Source organism: Mauremys reevesii, linkage group 3, assembly GCF_016161935.1.
Source record: "Mauremys reevesii isolate NIE-2019 linkage group 3, ASM1616193v1, whole genome shotgun sequence".
NCBI classification, from domain to species: domain Eukaryota; kingdom Metazoa; phylum Chordata; order Testudines; family Geoemydidae; genus Mauremys; species Mauremys reevesii.
In genome coordinates, this window is record NC_052625.1 from 81,060,140 (window position 1) to 81,080,960 (window position 20,821).

The window sequence follows — 20,821 nt, forward strand, 5'->3', positions numbered from 1 at the left end:
CCCCATTCTAATTTTACTGAAGTCAATGGAAGTTTTGTCATTGACCTCAATGGGAGCAGGATCAGAGCCTTACTCATTCTCAGTGGCTTTATGACTGTATTGTAAAAAAGTACTCACATAATCTTCCTCAAGTTGTTCTGAGAGAGAACGTTATCACTTCAACTAAAATATTATTTGCTGCATTAAATATGTTGGTCAAATTATACTTTTAAGAAAAAAATGTATGTAACTTTTCAGATTCTTGTTAGAGTGAAACTTAGACAAAAATCTAAAGCATCAGTCAATCAAGTTTTATTAATTAAATTAGGGCTGTTTTTACTCTCCCTCAGCCTTCTCCTATCTTTTTTGTCTATTTTCCCCAACCTCACTTTGTGATATTGTACTGTTCCCGTTTTTTCCAGCAGAAGAAGGAGTTGAAAGGAGGTTTCTGTTTAGAATTTCTTAATATTTTGCACGTCTGTATCTTCTTTCAATCAAAGATCTTTAAGCGCTTTATGAATATTATCCTGAAAACCCTTCATGTACAGTTCTTCCATTGATGTCAATGAGAATTCCATGCATGCAAGGTTTTGCAGCATCAGGTACTTAAGCTTCTCAGTACCATCATGACATACAGGCATATATTATCTTCATTTTACAAATGCTGAATCCGAAACACAGAGAGGTTAAATTACTCTCTGAAGTACAGTGAAGTGAGTCATTGGCAGAGAAGGAAATAGAACCCACAAGTCTTGACTCCCATTTCACTGCTCTAATGTCTAGATTTATCTTAACATCTAATAACTGAAGCATTTTCTATCAATGTCCTTCAGATCTATCAGTTATAAGTTAAAAAATTTAAACAAACCAAACTGTTATTCCAACTTTCTTGACAAATATCTGTGGTAATCAAATATCTGATTTAAAGATTTTTACTCTGAACACAGAATAAATTAATTGCAGTTAGTAATAAAATGCTTATTTGAGTGACAAGTTTTTACTTTGAACAACAGTATTTGTTACTGCACAAATAAAACTTACCAACCCAAACTTGAAGCTGCAATATTTTCAGAGTATGTGTGAATAATTGGGAGTCAGAAATGGAGCCACAGGATTAGTGCTTACAGTTTGTATGGATGCATATTTAATTAAGGTGGAATGTGACATGAGGTCTTCAAATTGCTGCCTGAATCCCAATGGGTTCTGAGCAATGCTAATTAGAAGGGGGGGGAAGGGAAGAGGGATCTTCAATACATGCCACATAAGAATTCTGTGTTCCCTCCAGTCAGCACTCCACCTCCACGTAAATTAAAATAAAATAAAATAAAATAAACCCTACTATTTTCTGTACTAGATGGTGCTTGTCACTACAGTGTAATAGTTACATAGTTGAAAACTTTCTTGCCCCTTATAAAAAGTTTGTCAGCACCAATATATAGTATTTTATGAGATATTCATTTTAGACATCTCAAGACTTGACCTGGAACTTCCAACCGGTAGCCCACTTTGATTGTTCAACTTAATGGAAGACCCCATTGATACAATTAGGATAGAAATAATGATATATGCAATAATTACTGCCAGAAAAACAAATGGTGTTCGAACTATTATAAAGCAGCAATGTCTTGGGCACATGTTATTCACCCACTACTCAAGCCATTTGGTCAACATGAGTTGATCATGATTAAGATTTACACAGATTTCAGCATTCCATAAATACGGTACATGTCTTTAATAGCTTTGGGTGTATTTCAAGGACATTATTATTTTGCCACTATATTAGTAAAACTCTGGTACTTCCTGATGTATCCCTAACTAGGTTATCAAATATGTATGTTAATAGACTCTGTGTTGCTGAACTTTTCAACTGAAAGCAGTAAATGCACAGATTTAATTCTTGGGGCTATACTTCCATAATTTTTTATTTTAAAATTACTGAAAGTTTAGGGGCATTTTTTAAACCAGTATTTTGAAAATTGCAAACAGCAAACACAAAACCACATGCCAAATAAATAAAAAATTGTTTATGTGGTCCAATTTTTGAATATTTCAGCATTTTAGATATATAATTGAATTATGGTGTTTGGCTTATTCATATTAAATCCACTTTGTAAATGCTTAAGTTTATGGATGTTTGTAGTCCTAGTGAAGTGGATGGGACTACTCTTCTTCTTAAATTAAGCACAGTATAACTCTGTAGGATTGGACCTACACTGTGGACAGGTCAAGATTAGGTCACACTTTATACTGAAGTTGCATTTATAAATACATTATTCAATATTCATAATTGACTAATAGATGTTATATATGCATGTTATAGACATAACAGTATGTATTAAGTACATCAATCAAAGGTATTACAAGAAACCTATTGATTTGTTGGACTCTATAACCATCTATAAGAATTGATTAACCATTTATTAAAACATATTCTAATCACTTACTGATCCTTTATAAACTATTTATAAGTGTACTCTTTATATAAGAAAGCATGACCCAAGATTATATATATATATAAAGGGGGATTTGTCCACTGAGGCTTCTTTCCATCTTCTATTAAGTTTACAGGCTATTTCTCCCCTCAGTCTTCGTGCAAGATTCACAGTGATGTCAACAGGAGTTCTGCATGTGGCTCCTCAGCAGAATATTGCTCTAAAACTATTTAGAGTGTTAGCTGGAAGTCCAGGAAAACAGGTTTCCTACTAAGAGCACTGCAGACACACACAAGTCATCTTTGGCTCTTGCACACTTTAGCCTAAATGAAAACATATGCCCATGTAAGTAAGAATAGCCAAAATATTTTTATAAAAAGTAACAGGAGCTAGACAAGGAGGCAGCATTTTTTGTAAATCTCATTGCAGCTTATCTCAGAGATGTCTTCTGATGACTGAAACATGAAGAAAAATGGCTCATGATCCACAGTGGCTAAAACACTGTTTGTGTAGAAGATACTGTTGTTTTAATTGACAGAATGAACCTCTATGAGGAGCCATATCATGAAAGCCAATAAAGTGAGACTGAAAATGAAAGCAAGCATAATAAAATTCATATTCAATAAATACACATGCAAAAACTTTCCAGCAGTGGGAACATAAATTAAATAGAAACAAATAAATGTGTAACTTAGAGAACTGATTCCTAACAGAAAATAGAGTTGCCGACTCCCCAGGATTGTCCTAAAGTCTCCAGAAATTAAAGATTAATCTTTAATTAAATATTATGTCATGTGAGGAAACCTCCAGGGACATGTCCAACCACAACTGGCAACCCTATTGGGATCAGGACTAAAGTTTTGATTCAGGAAAGCACCTATGCATGTGGGTTTACACACATTACTTTACACACATGAATAAGTCCCATTGACATCAAAGGGATGCAAGCATGTGTACATGGTCAAGTGTTTTCCTGAATCAGGGCTTAAGTGCAGGCATCAAGGAAAAAAAGCTTAGAATTAATGACATTCAGGAAGATGAAAGATGTTTACTATTGATTCATCCTACACACAGCGTATGCCTTGGAAAATGTATTAAAGACAGTGGGCCAATAATTTCCCACAGTCTGCAAGCCCTATTCAGGATGCCTTATTTACCCTCTGATCAAGAAAAACTTGAATTGACATTAAGAGGATTTATCCCTAGGTAAAAAATGCCTAAGGAGTGATCAAATGAAATAACCAGGGAAAGTCATTACAAAGGATACAGGATACCATTTAACATCAGAAGGAAATATGGTCTAGTAAAAAGGGTACAGGACTGGAATCAGGAGCTTTGGATTCTACTTCTAGCTCTACCACTGACCTACTGTGTGAGCTAAGGAAAGTCACTTCATCTCTCTGTGCCTCTGTTTTCCCTCCCACTTTCTGCTTCATCTATTTAGATTCTGCTCTTTGGGGTAGAGATCTTTCTCTTACTGTATGTCCATACAGTGTCTAGCTGTTTCTAGAAAGGTAACCACCCTAAGGGAGGCCAGGAAGAAGGAGGGAAAGAAAATCAAGAAAAGTAATGCTTAAGCCACTCAAAAACCCCATGAAGACCATATTTTTAGATACCTGGCCTTTTAATGTAGTTTACCATATTACCATTAATGTTATGTATTAATACCCATGTTTATACTTAAACATTGCTTAATCCTTCAGAAATTTACCCTCACACCTGTTATCTCAAACATCTGTATCTAGATTTTCCAGCTTTGCTTTTGATTCTTTAACATTCACTCTACCACTTTAGCCTCTTGACCCTCCCCTTGTATTTTTTTGATGCCTATAACTTTCCACTGCTCATCCAAACCCGCTCTGTAATGTTCCATCATGTGACTGGATCACATGAGGCTTAGTCAGTCAAGGTCCCCACAACCCTATTTTCCCTGTCAGCTCTGGGTTTAGGAATAATCTGGTAGAGAAGATACAGCTGGAGCTCATCAAACCACAGGACTCAGCTGGCACACACAAAAGGAGGAAGAGGAAAAGAATATAGACTGTGGGGAATGGAAAACTTGGACTCAGTTCAAGCAGGGGTATTGGTTTTCCCTTGCTCAGACCCTAGAAAGGGCTTTGATTTTGACTATTTAGGGAAGGAAACTTCGGTTTGGTTGGGTTTTGTTTGTTTGTTTTTTATTTTGGGGCTGGGAACTTCTCTCACTGCCAATGAGAAAAGCCTGTTATACACACCAGAGTCTCAATTTCACATTTCAATGCCTACTAAAACAATGTTGTGTATATCATCTCTACGGCCACCAAGAAAGTTGGAAATCTTGTAAGTTCATTACATACTTTACGCTATACTGATGTTCCCAGGGCACCAAAACCTTGTTTCTGCTGCTCCCTTGTTTCCAAACTTGTTAACAACCCTTGTTTATTCATGAGCACTATTAACTCTCTTCTCCATCTAAACACTTTGCAATTTCAGTCTTTCCCCAACAAGGCTCAGGCAATCCTATTTCTTTTATTCCAAGATTGCTTTTTTGTTGTTTTTTTTTTAATTTCTCCTCCCTCTTTGACACTTACTCCAAATCCTTCTAATCAATTATTTCTTTTTCCTTTACTCTCCCTCCCCTGCCTTCTCTCCTTGTACCCTGGGACCACTTGGACATTTGGTTCCTTAAAACCAGTTCCTCCTCCTGACCTACTTCATTCTCTTACTACATACTACGACATCGCTAATGTTTCACTGTCAAAACCAACTTTTCCACTGGTACCTTCTTACTCCTCCATTCTCCCCATCTTCCTCTCCTATATTTCCTTTGTATTTGTAAAATCTTCTATGGACTTGTCTCTGCCTACTTCATGGACCTTACCTCTCTCTACCCACTCCCTGCGCCTTCCCCTATTTAACAACTGACCCTCATCAGGCCTTTCACTATTGGTAAAGAATGTTCTTTCTTGCACCTCTGGCTGCTAGAAATAGCCTCTATAGCTCTTCATTTCATATCATATCTCAGCTGAAAACAATTTTTCCAATTTCCTCTCCTTTCTTTCTCCCCCTGCTATTATTCATTATTTAGTGCTGTACTTTTATTATTTGAAGTAACTCTGTAAAACTTTTTGTGATTAAATTTGTATGAAAGACGGTGTACAAAATAAATGTGTATTGTATTGTATAAATGACTGATTAGATCTAAATTACATGATTTACATATATCAAGTATTTTAGTTGTAAACAATGATAATTGGAGTCTTATCTTCTTGCAAAGGACTCTGGGATATCAATGCATGTAAAGAGCTACATATATAAAATATTGTTCAATGAGATGCAGCAAAGAAGGAAGCTTTTTCAACCCATATAAAGAAATTCCTTTTAATATGCTAAGGGCTTGCCTACACTGGGATAATAAGGAAAATTAATCCAAATTAATTAATGTGTGAATTTAAAGTGGCTTCATTAAACTGCATTAAACCTTTTGACAGGTTTCAGAGTAGCAGCCATGTTAGTCTGTATCCGCAAAAAGAACAGGAGTACTTGTGGCACCTTAGAGACTAACAAATTTATTTGAGCATAAGCTTTCGTGGGCTAAAACCCACTTCATCGGGTGCATAGAATGGAACACACAGAAGATATTTATACATACGGAGAACATGAAAAGATGGGAGAAGACATACCAACTGTAAGAGGCCAATCAATTGAGATGAGCTATCAGCAGCAGGAGAGAGAAAAAAACCATTGACGTGATTATCGAGATGATCCACAGAAGGTATGAGGATATTTTAACATGGGGAAATAGATTCAATTAGTGTAATAACCCAACCATTCCCAGTCTCTGTTCAAACCTAAGTTAATTGTATCTAATTTGCATATTAATTCAAGTTCAGCAGTCTCTTTGGAGTCTGTTTTTGAAGTTTTTTTGTTGCAAAATTGCCACCTTCAAGTCTGTCACTGAGTGGTTAGAGAGGCTGACATGTTCTCCCACTGGTTTTTGAATGTTATGATTCCTGATGTCAGATTTGTGTCCATTTATTCTTTTGCATAGAGACTGTCCGGTTTGGCCAATGTATATGGCAGAGGGGCATTGCTGGGACATGATGGCATATATCACGTTGGTAGATGTGCAGGTGAACGAGCCCCTGATGGCGTGGCTGATGTGATTAGGTCCAGTGATGGTGTCACTTGAATAGATATGTGGACAGAGTTGGCATCGGGCTTTGTTGCAAGGATAGGTTTCTGGGTTAGTGTTTATGTTGTATGGTGTGCAGTTGCTGGTGAGTTTTTGCTTCAGGTTGGGGGGCTGTCTGTAAGCGGCGAGGACTGGTCTGTCTCCCAAGATCTGAGAGAGTGAGGGATCATCTTTCAGGATAGGTTGTAGATCTCTGATGATGCGCTGGAGAGGTTTTAGTTGGGGGCTGAAGGTGACGGCTAGTGGCGTTCTGTTATTTTCTTTGTTGGGCCTGTCCTGTAGTAGGTGACTTATGGGTACTCTTCTGGCTCTGTCAATCTGTTTTTTCACTTCAGCAAGTGGATATTGTAGTTTTAAGAATTAAACCTTTTGTTCACATTTTCAAAGTGAATTGAGCTAAACCAAATTAAAACCACTTTAATTCTGACTATGAGGATCTACACAGGGATTTAATACAGCTGAGTCTGATTTAATACAGTTTAACTAATCCAATTTAAAAATCCATTCGTATTAACTTTCCTAAGAGTTCCCATGTAGACAAGCCCTCAGAGTGATTCTGAATACAAAGAATTTACATAGGTTTATTATTGTAAATTTATTTCACAACTGCTATAAAATTAAGGACACATTTTTCAAACATATCTACATTACCAAACCAGAATAGAAGACTAAAGAATGGGGAACTGTAAACTAAATGCACATACCCATTTTGTGTGTATAGCAGCATGTTTGTATTAGCAGCTGAGATGCACCCTTTTGAAAATTGTTCAGCGAAGGCCAGAGCCTCATTGTTCAAAGCCCAGAGTCAATGCAGAAATATTTTAGTGGGGAAAATGCACTGCTGGACTGAAACACAGGAACAACATGGGTAAGTGGCTCCTATTTTCTTTCAACATTCTATCTCTCGTTCTCATCTTCTTTTTGCTTCTCTGGATTTTGACTTCTAGAACATTTTCATGATTGGAAATATGTGCATGTTGATAGACTTAAGTGATTAGATTTAAATTGTGCTTCCCCCATGTAAATCCCATCCCTGTGCCCATCCCCACCAATTTATATGGTAAACATTTTAAAAACTGATTGCTTAAAGTCATACAATTAAATCCATATTTTAAAAACTTGTGCATGTGTCTATATTTCACGAGACAACTGAATATTGTAAAAATTCTCAATCCTGGAAAATACTTAGTGGAAAATATCAATAAACATATTCTGTGGTGGTGGATGAGGTTCATTTTCTCAGACCTTTACAGTGAATAATAGCATTAGTTATTTTACTCGTGTATAGCATTAGTTTAGAATTTTTTTTGGTCAAAACATTTACAACTTTGTGTAGCAGTCTGCTAACAATATTAATACTAAAAGCTGCAGTCCCTCACTGTGCTGTCAGTATACCGAGTGCACACTGAAACACGAATGGCTGGCAATACTTTCTACCAAATGTTTAAAAGATTAAACCTATCAGCAACAGTCATTATCCACAATTTCTCATAGGCTAGGATAAACATCACCTATTGCATCCACAGTCTATAGTATTTAAGAGCTGAAATCTAAATTGAAATCTAAAAAGAGCCTGATAATATTATTTCCTTTTTTCTCCTACCCATAAAAGGATAAGCAAACTAACATCAACATCTTGAGGGCATAACTGATTTCTTGGATTTTATGTGGCCAGATTATGTAACTACTCTTTCTGTTCAAGAAAATAAAGGGGAAGTCAATTTTTTTTTATTGCTGAAAACCAATAATGGATATTTTATTATGGTTATTAAAAAACAAGACAGTACAATACTAAGCAATAACAATTAGAAAATACACTTGTACAGGAGTCAGAAGGGAAATTAATTTCTGTTTTCTTTTCATCTGCCAGCTATTCATTTTATCTGGCACAAAACTTTAATCATGGCCTGTCATTTTTCTATCAATATTCAGTGTCACTGTGTTATAGTTAAATTATCTCTGCTGGAAACACAAAATGATAGACTGCTGCAGTTTACTGTTTCCACTTTGATTCTTAATGCAAGGTGGATGTTGTGATGGAACTGACATTGCAGATGCAGGAAATTAACTAATTTACAAAGAAATAAAGTAGCGAGCACGTACTACTCAATTTAGTGCCTCTACTTACTGTACAATGTTTTTACCGTATTATCTAATCTATAACGTACATAATTTACTGCCTCTCTTAAGAACCATTTTTTTCTCTTTGTGAAGAAATGGAGAAATATAGTTCCTACATTAAAACTTCTACTGTAAATAGCCCTTCATAAGGGTAAAAACTTAGCTTTGGTAGTTGAGCATACTATGCAGTTTCTCAACCCTATTTTACCATTCATCTAATCTGTTAAAGTACCTTCAAGTTTGGTACTAGCACAAATAAGTCTATTTCCATGTCACTTGCCTTTGGATCCCGTGATAATGGTGAAGCCCCATAATGTCAAAAGTTGAGAGTTTTGTTTCTTTCATTAGAGAGCTATGGTTGAGATGAGATTTTTTTCTATATTATTTAATATATAACCTTAAATCAGATTTAAATAAGAGGCCTGATTCAGGGAAGCATCTCTACTCAGAATAGCATTTATGCATGCTCCTAATATTGCCTTAATAGGGATGAACTGAAGCACATGTTTAAATGCTTTCCTAAACTGGGACCTTAGAGCATATGTGAATGCCCTCAGCTTCCATTGACTTCAGCTGGAGTTGAGGTTGCTCAACCATTCAGAAGCACTTATGATTTCACAGGCACTGCCAACTCTACTACCAGAAAATTTCAGTTTCCAAACTTTTGCAACTAGGAGAAAACACAGCATTTGAGATTTGGGGCCAGATTCTCAGATGATCTAAATCAGCATAGCTCCACTGAAGTCAAAGCAGCTATGTCAATTTACACCAACAGGAAATCTGGCCTGACATTTTGAAACACTGTTTAGGTTGTACAAGAGAGAATGAGTGCTTGTTTCTTTTAACAACATGATATGCATAAGGAGCCTGATCCTCTCAACTCCAATTACAGTCACTGTGGGTTGCAAGTGCTCAACAGCACACAGGAGAAGCTCAGTACACAGACCGGTTCAAGTGTTTTCTTTAGAACCATCATGTTTTTCAGGTTTGCTTCTTGTATATACAAATACACATTCTACAAAAAGCTCCCTTCTACCAGAGTTATAAGTTACAAGTGGCAGCAGTAAATGTCAATTGAATTTGTGATGTGAGTCATAATTTGGGATGTGCTGAATGAACTGAGTTTATTCAAATGAATGACTAAAGACAGGAAGAAGAAATGCCCTTTGGTTGAGGTGCAATGGGGAGCAAAGGCTTGAAATTTGGCAAAGGGTGGTCTTTGTGTCAGGGATGTCTCCCACTTTATATAATGGCTTCTGGATAGGATAGAGAGTCAAGTTCAAGGTCTTGGTCCTTATTTCCCAGGTGCTCAATGAACTGGGCCCAGGATATCTAAAAGATCACCTAAAAGCTCTGGGATAAGGCTTGTGGTTCACAACTTCATTCTTCAAGCACAATGGAACTTTCTGTCACAAGGGAAAATCATAGATTAGGGTTGGAAGAGACCTCAGGAGGTCATCTAGTCTAACCCCCTGCTCAAAGCAGGACCAACACCAACTAAATCATCCCAGCCAGGGCTTTGTCAAGCTGAGCATTAAAAACCTCTGTGGATGGAGATTCCACCACCTCCCTAGGCAACCCATTCCAGTGCTTCAATACCTTCCTAGTGAAATAGTGTTTCCTAATATCCAACCTAAACCTCCCCCACTGCAACTTGAGACTATTGCTCCTTGTTCTGTCGTCTGCCACCACTGAGAACAGTCCTAGCTCCATCCTCTTTGGAACTGCCCTTCAGGTAGTTGAAGGCTGCTATCAAATCCTCCCTCACTTTTATCTTCTGCAGACTAAATAAGCCCAGTTCCCTCAGCCTCTCCTCATAAATCATGTATCCCAATCCCCTAATCATTTTTGTTGCCCCCCACTGGACTCTCTACAATTTGTCCACATCCTTTCTGTAGTGTGGGGCCCAAAACTGGACACAGTACTCCAGATGTGGCCTCATCAGTGCCGAATAGAGGGGAATAATCACTTCCCTCGATCTGCTGGCAATGCTCCTACTAATCCAGTCCAATATGTCATTAGCCTTCTTGGCAACAAGGGCAAACTGTTGACTCATATCCAGCTTCTTGTCCACTGTAATCCCCAGGTCCTTTCTGCAGAACTGCCTCTTAGCCAGTTGGTCCCCAGCCTGTAGCAGTGTATGGGATTCTTCTGTCCTAAGTGGCCCAATCCTCCAATTTTTCTAGTTTACTCTGGATCCTATCTCTACCGTCCAGCATATCTACCTCTCCCCCCAGCATAGTGTCATCTGCAAACTTGCGGAGGGTGCAATCCATCCCATCATCCAGATCATTAATGACCTGGCTGAAAAGCTCATCTGTGCAGGAGAAGCAGCTTTCTCAGGACTAGTCTAGACTATGGAATGAATTCTCACAAGAACTAAGGACCATCATGAACCTCACCACCTTCCACTCCAAGTGCAAGTCCATTTCTTTACTCTTCCCTTCTCCAATATAAACACACAGCACTGTGTACATTAAAAAAACCAACAAAACACTACACCGCACACAGAATTGTCCCTCTGGAGAAGGGACATGAGAGAAAACAAACCACAGGTGACCAATATTAGTCACATTGCTTAATGCAATAATGAAAGGTGCTCAGTTACTATGGTAATGAGCGTGGTATAAAAGCCTATATAGCATAGAATAGCTGGTGCCCTGAAGAGCTTAGTCTAAATTTAGACCTAAAATGTATTTATTTAGATAAAAGAATACCACATTCTAAAATGTCTGGTATCTCTGAGTTCATTGGGCCACACCATTCAGATTACTCCGATCTGTTAATTCGTATCACAATATCCTAACCTGGCATAACAACAGCATTTACAGGAATCTGAAAAATAAAGTGTTAAGGTAAAGAATTGGGGTGAGTGTATGTCAGAAGATTCTAACAAAATACACCACTTCTACCTTTCCCAGTAGTAATTTGAACATTTGTGTATTATGGGTATTTCTTTCACTTTAGTTAATAGTGCTGAGGTTCTTGCAGGAACTGGCTAAGTTTTAAATGGGACAACTGCACCCCTTTACATGCTGTGCACCTCTGAGATGTGGAGTTGATTTGGGGCTTTGAGAATATGAAATCCTGTAATAGGAATACATGCAATTTTCATCTGTAGTCACTGTTAGCATGCAAATTCCTTTTATGTTCATACATAAATTCACATAAACTGTAGGTAGAGACTACATAAGATAGTAGCCAGCTGCTCCCTTAAAAGGAAACTTGTCACTAAAATCCTTCACTATTTGTCTTGGACAAATCAAGAAAGAGGGTTCGCAGAATGGATTCTCTCTAGACTCATGATTGGCAACCGGTTAATGGAGAATATAAATTGGTGTCCTTGGATTTAGGTTTCTTCATGGAATTCATATAATTCAAGTAGGTAGAAGGAGATAAGGAAAGAGGAAAGTAAGCAAATGAGAAGGATAATGCAAGGAAAATCATACTCCATCAGTTTCCACATATGGAAATTGCAGTATTGCAAAGGAAGCACAATGAAAGAAAATTGCTTATTCTCAGGTAAGCAGGAGAAGGGCTACAATGACATTAATTGACTTTAGTAAACTGTTGAACTGTATCATTACTGGTGCAGTTGTCGAGAATCAGAGAACAGCACACAGATTGAAATGGAGAGATGTGGGCTATCTAAGGAAGGATGGGAACATCATAAACAGCGACTAACAATTTAGAGGGATTCTGAACTTTCAGGACTTTTTCTTTTTAAGGAATGCTGATATTTGCTGTTGCTTGAGGTAGAATCCTATCACTGCTCTCTGGCTGATTTTGACATTCTAGGTATAAAATGACTTGAAGGGAAGAAGAAAAGCATGAAGAAAATGCATTTCATTTCATGAATAAGAACAGAATCCCATTCCCAGTAACCTTGGCATTAGCGATGCCCCACTGTAAGTCAGTCTTAAGAGATGAACAATCAAAGAGAAAAGATAAGATAATTTAGTTCAGAAGCCTGGATAAAGTCCCAGCTCAGATGAATTCTGAATTACTATGGACAGAGAGCTAGTAAGGGCTGAATTATTGTATTTCACTGTTTCAGAAGTTTTAAGGGACACTGGCAAGGACGACAAGCCCAATTTTGACATACTTTTTTCCTCTTTGTATCTGTACAAAATCTTGTCTTATTGACAAAAAATTTTTAAGGTATAGATGTTTTCCTCCCACAAACAAATGCTTTAAAGCTCTTTTATTACTTAAAAAAATAAATCAGAATCAGCAGTCCAACATTCATGAACTGGAACAATGGGGAAAAAAATCAAAGGCACAATAAATGTGTGGAGTCTGCGATGTTAGGGGGTCTTTCTTCACTTTCTGCTGTTTTATGTAGTAGCTAAATATTCCTAACAAAATGTTCCTAGCATAATGCAAACCATAGCAATATTGGTTTAATATCAGATATTAAACTCTCTAGTGTCTGAAGTAGAAAAATAAAAGTATTAGTCTGTCTCCCACTCCTGGATAACTGTCAGCCTGAAGGCCTTGCCTCCTCTCTTGCCCTGATGTCACAATTACACTGAAAACTCTTCCGGAACCCAGACACAGTCTGAAGATTCCCCCTACCCACAGCAACTATTCTCTTCACCAGTGGTGCTCTAATGCATCCTCACCACCACAGGGGTGTGAGAGTAGGGGTTCCATCACTGCAATTGTTTTCCTTTCTGCAGGCATTCATGGGGTAAATCTCCCTCTTCCTTACGGTCTTGCCTGGTGCTAGGAGTGGTACATATTTCCTCCTCACACTGTGTGGTGCACTGGAGGGAAGAGAAGAGAAGATCTGGTGGAATTTTCATTTCTGCTGTATGAGAGAGAGTAAACATTAACTCTGCTCCCTGCTGAAAGACATGAGGGCAGGAAGAAAAACTGGGTTGGAGAAGAGAAGCTGCTTTGCAGCCCATGATGTGAATGGGTTGACTGGGGCACTCTCCCAACACCTGGCACAACTCCACCACTGAACATTGCCAGCCTCTTATGCCAGGGACAAGTCTCAACTAACTTTGAGCTCTGGTCCCCTGCATTTCCAGAGGGATGGTCTCAATCCCTACCCTGTCTGAGCCGTGGAAAAACTTTCTACACCCAAACACAACAGTAACAGCAAAGATATTTTTTCCCATCCATCTTACCCAATTCACCTCAATGAAGTATTACCTTCCAAGTTCCGGTGGGACTATTTAAATTACAAACCTACAGAAATCTTAAAATATATTTGGGGCTGTTGTGAAGTCATCCCAGAAATAACATTGTGACAAATGGCTATTATTTTTGTTGTAATTTTAATATTCTATTATTCTTTTTTAGCTAAAATCTTCACCTGAGCCTGGGATAAAAGGGTGATGATTAAGTGAATGAAGACAAAATTCTACACCTCACATGCAAACCAATTGAATACAAGTGGTGAGAAAGAGAAAGACATTTAATTAGCTCAGGGCTGGAGTCATTATCTTTGGAGGCCACAAATAAATAGACCATTTAACTCCCAGCAAAAATAAAAGGTCCTTTCATGCAGTAGGAGAAGTTTGACAGATTTCACCTGACTGGGCTGGAGCTTGTTAGAGACAGGGGATAAATTAAACTGGAGAATGGCAGGTACCTTCTGAGTCCCCCCTCTCTCACACAATACATAGACATACCATAGCTTCCTAGACACAGGAGTTTAAATGAGATCTCAAAGAGAATGGACTGTAAGTTGAAAAAGAATCTTATTTTTTGTAAGTAATAGTTCTGCCACATTAACAAAACCTGCTGGCTACTTTTCCGTAATGCACTTTTCTGCATAACCCACTTTTATTTTGCAGAGTTCTTCCTTTGTGTTTGGCTTTTAACAATCATTCTTTACATTATGGTTGTGCACAGAGGTCCCAGTCAGGTTTTGGGCCCCATTATGCAAATAAATATTATGGGCCAGATCCTAAACATTGAGGTCAATGCTCCTACACAGACTTACACCAGCTGAGCATCTGACTATATATGGAGATGTGATGGGAAACTGCACCTCCACCACTAGACCCATCAATCTGTGCAGTCTTTCAAGCATCTGTTCTCACTCTAGTCCTTCTCAACACCTACATTCAACCACTAAGTGAGCTATTCAGATGACATGGGCTCAAATGCCAGCATTATGAAGATGGCACACAGGTCTGCTATCCTTCACCACTTATGACCATTCCAGTGTGAGGGGATACATCTGTACAATTCATGAATTTTGTGAGAGATACCCTATCAGTCTGTGTCAGGCTGCAAACTCCATTTTGAATGTCCAGCCTTTTGCCTCTTCTCGCTCTGTTTACCACCACGTTGAGTTTAAATTCTAAACGCTGTTGACAAAAGAACAACAACGAAGGGCAGTTGACTAAATACCCACTGGTTGGAAATCTATTTATTCTACACAGTTACTGCCCAGAAGAACTGGGTTAGCAAGGGGAAGTCATATTGGCAACAAAGTCACATGTGGGGAGTGGTCTCTGCTCTTGTGAGAAGCTGACACTGGTATCACCTGACACAGAGAGCTGAAGGTTTTAAAAGGACAGAGGCTGGTCTGCTCAGGTGCCATTTTCTCCAGTTCATGAGAGACCACTCTCCATGTGACTCCCTGCATTGCCTGCCTTCCTGGAAACCAATGGTCACTAAGGACTCACAAGGGAAGAGTGAAATAGAAAGGGACATGCATGTAATGTTTATTGTTTTGTATGATCTGTACTTCCTAGGCTTTGGCTGATTAAACCTAAAAAAGCATAAATGTGTTAGACTCTGTGAAGGGTGCATGAGTGTGTGTTCACTGCTTCACAATTGCTGCATGTCTCTGAGGACTCATCTACACTGCATGCTTCTTTTGGCAGTGAGTAGAGTATATACCCGGATAGCCCCCCAGCACAGGTATAAACAGTAGCGTAGATAGAGGCACAACTTAGGCCAGTAAAAAGCCATTCCTGAAGGGGGTGGGTATGTACACAAGTTGTCTCTCCTATGTCTGCACCGCTATTTTTAGCAGTGTAGTGTCCCGTGGCCTCCCTGCTGCTGGAGCCCTTCCTTGCCACAAGGAAAGGCTCAGGCCAGGAAGATTCAGTGAGGAAAGGCTCTGCCAGCTCCCCATCACTGAAGCCTTCCTCTGCCTCAGGGAAAGACTCTGGCATCACGGAGCTTGTGAAACCTTTCCCCACTGCAGGAGCCTTTCACTGACATGTAGCTACACACTGCAGTGGGTACACTGCATCCTTTTCACTAAGGAGTGTAGGTACATGTACCCACACGCTGCTAACACTGGTGTGCAGGGTAGATGTAGCATTAGAGTTAAACTGTAAACAAGAAGCTTCACACATTCAGGGTGGACTTGTGGGAGAGGTGTATGTTTAAGTAACCAGGAGATCTTGGTGACCAGCACTGGTCTGGGTCCTTGGTTAGGTGAGCTGAGAAGCGCCATTTCAAATAACGGGGAGAAGACTGAGAATCAGTACCCAGGAAAAGTGCCAGAGAGGCCAAGGAAGGAATCAGTGCTGCAAGGTGCTTGAAACACCCTTGGAATCCAGAACAGCAGAGGCTTGGATTCCCCTCACAGCAGTCCTAGTAGGTCACCAGGAGAGGAGATTTGCAATTATCTGTGATACCTACTGCTTGGATGAGATCAATTCATAGATGTAGAATATGCTGGCTAAAGCTGAAACCAAGCAAGACAGAGGTAATGTTGGTGAGCAGGTGAAATCACATTGAAGAGTTTGCAGCCACAGTACAGTCTCCTTTGGTTAAAGATACATACCCACAATTGGTCAGCTTAGCCTGTCGTGTAGAAGTAATCTTGGATTTCTCGCTGACGCTAAGCTCTCATATAGCAACATACACAAGTAACTCTTTTTATCATCTCTGGTTGGCTAGGAGAATTCACCCAATCTGGGTGGATGATGACCTAGCCTCAATTATTTCATGGCACTGTCACTTCTTGGCCGGACTACAGCAAAATAATATAGCTGCCCGTAAAGCATGCAGCACTTAGGAATCTCCAACTAGTACAGAATGCTGCAGTGCACCTCATCAGCAACACAAGCTACTGCAAGCATAACTAGTGACTGTTATATGTAACCTCACGCTTAAAACAGAATGTACCAAATGACTGGCAGGTTGCTAATGCAACACCAATTTTTATAAAGGGCTCCAAAGGCAATCTTGGCAATAACAAGCCAGTAAGCCTAACTTCAGTATCACGTAAATTGGTTGAAACTATAGTAAAGAATAGAATGATTGACACATTGGGGAAGAGTCAACACGGCTTTTCTAAAGGGAAATCATGCCTCACACTCTATTAGAATTCTTGGTGGGAATCAAGAAGCATGTGGAAGAGAGTGATATAGTGTACTTGGACTTTCAGAAAATCTTTGACAAGGTCCCTCATCAAAGGCTCTTAAGCAAGGTAATCAGTCATGGGAGAAGAGGGAAGGTCCTCTCATGGATCAGTAACTAGTTAAAAGATAGGTTACTAAGGGTAGGAATACATGGTCAGTTTTCAAAATGCAGAGAGGTAGATAATGGGATCCCCCAAGGATCTGTACTAGGACCAGTGCTGTTCAGCATATTCATACATGATTTGGAAAAGGAGGTGAACAGAGAGATGTCAAAATTTCCTGATGACACACAATTACCCAAGAAAGTTACGTCCAAAGCTGATTGCGAAGTGTTACAAAGGGATCTGACTAAACTGGGTGAGAGGGCCACAAAATGGCAGATGAAATTCAGTGCTGATAAGTGCAAAGTAATGTATATTGGAAAATGTAATCCCAACTATACATACAAAATGATAGGGTTTAAATTAGCTCAGACTTTAAGGTCAGAAGGGACCGTCATGATCATCTAGTCTCATCTCCTGCACATGCAGGCCACAAAACCTCACCTACACACTTCTGTAATAGACCCCTAACCTCTGGCTAAGTTACTGAAGTCCTCAAATCATGATTTAAAGACTTCAAGTTACAAAGAGTCCATCATTTATACTAGTTCAAGCCTGTAAGTGAACTGTACCCCATGCTGCAAAGGCGAAAAACCTGCAGGGTCTCTCCCAATCTGACCCAGGGGGAAATTCCTTCCCGACCCCAAATATGGTGATCAGTTAGACCCTGAGAATGTGGGCAAGACCCACTAGCCAGACACCTGGGAAAGAATCCTCTGTAGTAAATCGGAGTCCTCCCCATCTAGTGTCCCATCACCAGTCATTGGAGGTATCTTATGCTAGCAGTCACAGATTGACTAAATGCTATTGTAGGTAGTCTCATCATACCATAAACCTGACAAGCTCAGTCTTGAAGCCAGTTAGGTTTTTTTTCCTCCACTGCTCTTCTTGGAAGGTTGTTCCAGAACTTCACTCCTCTGATTGTTAGAAATCTACATCTAATTTCAAGTCTAAACTTGTAGATGGCCAGTTTATATCTATTTGTTCTTGTGAACACATTGGTGCTTAACTTAAATAACTTATCTCCCCTTAATAGCCAAGAGAAACTGGAACATGTTTGAACTACAGCCCTGGGCTAAAGGGGTGCCCTTGATTCAAGTTTATTAAAACCCAGAAAATTTGTACGGCTCTGGTACAACCCAGGATGTTCCAGAAAGATATCCCGCTCTGCCCTAAACAAGATGGATTGATTTAAATCAAAGCTTTTTAAATCACTGATTTTAATCATGATTTAATATCAGCAAGCAGGAAATCTTGATTTAAATAACTGATTTTAATCTTGTTTTGCATTTGTACTTTTTAGTTATTTTCCTAAAGATTAATTCTCATTTACTGATAATTTAAATATGTTGATTTGCAACTACACACTATATCTATGCACACTTATTTAAGCAATTAAAGCTTAGCTCACATTTATTCAGATTCTTAATTTTTTATATTTTATACATTAGAAAATTCTGAATAGTACATTTCTTATTTACTGGATAATTGTTTGTGTCTAGCCGTATGTGAATAGAATTTATATCTCAATTAAAATTTAACAGAAACAGCATTTCAATGTTTTTATTAGTTAAATAAAGCTACCTTAAAAGTACTGAATATATTTTAAAAAGTTTATCAAAACATGTTTTGCATATTAAGCAAACTGAATTACTAAACCAAATAAGAAAAACCTGTAGTTAGTGAATTGACTTGATTGTTTCTTGGTCACCATGTCCTTCACGATTTTTGAACTAGTAAATCTCATTCTGTCACACCTGTTTTTTATTCAGAGATTGGAAGAGGAAATCATTCCTGCTTTTTCAACTCCTAATTGGTTTAACTTTGAATGTACTAATAATTGAGCTGAAGTAGTTGAATACACTGAAATAAAAAAATTATTTTCTCTGAGGTTACTGATATCAAAAGCTGATTTGGCATTTCAACAAATCCAGGTTCCAGGTTGCTTAGTCAGTGACTGCCACCAGTTCAGTGGTTTTAATTTTTTTTTTTAGAGCTTGGCAGCAAACAGATAATGCTTAATACTACTTTTTAATAATAATTTAATTAATTTTAATAGATTATAGTAATGTTTAGGCCTTAGCATAGGTTGCCATAATTTCATATTTAATTATAAATAAGTTTGCTTTTAAAAATATACTGTATTTAATTTTTTTTTATTTCAATCAGATTTTTTTTTAAATCACCATTTTTTCCCACCCTGGCCCTAAGGGTAGGTAAGTAATGAAGGTGAAACCAGGCTTTCTGTGATGTAAGCCTATCTTTATATGCATCTATATTTTCCCCTCAGTGATGTGCACAGAGGATGAAATATAACAAAATGAAAACATGTAAAGATGCAAGGGAGAAAATCCAACACAGAAAATGGAGATGAAAGGAAGAAGTGGATACAGAAGACAAGCAGAAACACAAGAAGAAAAGAAAGAAAAATAACCATATAGAAGAAAGACAAGAAGGAGAAATAGGAATATCCAGAAGAACTAAACTGAGGCTGAAATCAAATTGCTGAAGATAAAGGTAGGAAAATGGGGTGGGGAGAGAAGTTTTCAAAACAGAAGAAAAGGAGGAAAGAATGACTCATATTTAAGTGGGCTCACATTTGTTTTTACAACACTTAGTTTTCAAAGTTGATTTAAAGAGCAGATGATACCTCCTCAATAGGGCCAAGCAAATATAGCAAAAATTATTCAAGAATATTCTTGTGAATAAAACCTACCAATTCACTTTGTCACTATTCATAACCCCTTTTTTCTTAAACATTTGGATGAGCTTTTATTCCTAAGAATGTTTATGGAAACAAAAAATGTCGTGAACATTCGCAGGAATAAATATTCCAAAGAATGCTCACAAAGGAAGCATTCCTTGCTTGCTTGCATATATATACCTGCCCCTGGAGATTTCAGCTACATGCATCCGACAAAGTGGGTATTCACCCACGAAAGCTCATGCTCCAAAATGTCTTGTTAGTCTATAAGGTGCCACAGGACTCTTTGCTGCTCTCACAAAGGAAGTACTTCATTGGCCATTTGGAATGATTCATACAATAGGTTAGCTGAACAGTTATAAAAGTTTGTAAATAATTTGTGAACAGGAAAGGGAAAACAACTCCGCAAATATATCCTAGATTGCTACAATTTTTTCCTCCTAAAGAAATCTGTATGAAAACAAGATTTTTATTTACAAGTTCATATGCTCTTGCTGCTGTTTACCTACTTGAAATGATAATCCTTCAATTCATGACATCATAACCTTTTCCACGGCAAACAATTGTAATGTCACAGAGAGTTATATTTCAGAGTAGGAATGAACATCATGAGAAGATGAGTCCGTAAGAAAAAAAATCCTATTTTCATGACACCATCTCACACAAGATGAAGATAGAACAAAGCAATGGAAATAAATATGTAATACAAAAAAAGCAGAATTGATTCTCCATAGAATGGGCTTCAATCTTCTCAATGTGGCTTTAGCAGCACTTCAAGGCTTTTTAGATCAGTATTTCAGGAGCCAACTGGTTTTGTTCTTTTTTTAGAGCTCATCAGCTGCAAACAACTGTCTAAATGTCTTAAAATCAGAGAAATTTTAAATCACAGTAAAATATTTCTGTATCAGAATGCTTTCAGATGCCACAAAAAGGTGTCATCTTCTATTCATGTCATAAACCTATTT

The 20,821-nt window shown here is 38.2% G+C and overlaps 1 protein-coding gene across 1 annotated transcript in view; it reads right to left on the reverse strand.

The window, feature by feature from the left end:
• The window catches only part of DISC1 (DISC1 scaffold protein), a 345,826-nt gene that overhangs the window by 38,132 nt on the left and 286,873 nt on the right, over nucleotides 1–20,821 (reverse strand).